Genomic DNA, 980 nt, shown 5'->3' with positions numbered 1-980 from the left:
TTTCCTTCTTTCTGGAATCAGAAAGCCATTTCCAAATCAAACTCTGATTTGTATGAACATTGTCATATTTGAAAATATGCAACAGTTATTTTGGACATGGGGACAGAAAAATATTCAAACAATGTGATAAATAAAGTGTAATCAAGCTACTATTTCTCCATAGAAAATACCAGTTGAATTACTCACATCTACTATCATTCGAGACATGACTTTTTAGAAGTCTGAGTGGGATATGCCAGTTTCCCTGCTTGTTTAAATGTTCCAAGTTCTGACATATTTTAAGAAGTCATTTTGTAGGAAAAACATCCTCAATGACTGCATTTCCTTAGACTCCTCAAGAAAATTATATTGGAGCCTGCTGCAGATAGAAACATCCCGCAAAATTGGAGCTACAAAGTCAGTTTGTTCTCAATAGGTTGTCTTTATTCTTTGTCATACAGGATTGTGGAAGCCACTGTGTAAATCAAAGAGTCAATTAAGTACAGAGATTTCCAGGAAAAAAAACTATTTTCCAACCAGTGCTGATGTTTACACTTCATGCAATGCACCTGAAATATTTAAACAAATGAAAAGGAAAGGGAGAAAGCCCAAACATCTCACTGTGAGTGCCTGGAAAAGCACTGTGGCATGTATGTAACTTCAGCTGGTAAGAGTTGATATATTGGGTTATGGAAGCAGTTAAATTTAGAAAAGAAAGAAAAGGGGTTTTTAATGCAAAAGCTTGCCCAGATGTTTTTAAGCCATTTCTTTCAATGTATGAAATAATTCTCAAATATCCACTGAAGTCAAACTTCCACTGAACTAGATCAGTGCAGTCTGTTTGTGGATACAAAATGATCCTGCTAAACTGAGCTGTGGCTTGTCACTTGTGGCAGCTGTGGCGCATCTCCAACAGGAAAAGACAGCGGCTACACTCACCAGAGAGGCAACCGAGCTCTCATGGGCCAGCTGGCCATTTCCCAAGCTCTTGGGATGTTTGT

Source organism: Parus major, chromosome 1A, assembly GCF_001522545.3.
Source record: "Parus major isolate Abel chromosome 1A, Parus_major1.1, whole genome shotgun sequence".
NCBI lineage: Eukaryota > Metazoa > Chordata > Aves > Passeriformes > Paridae > Parus > Parus major.
Note: the sequence above shows the minus strand (reverse complement) of the source record.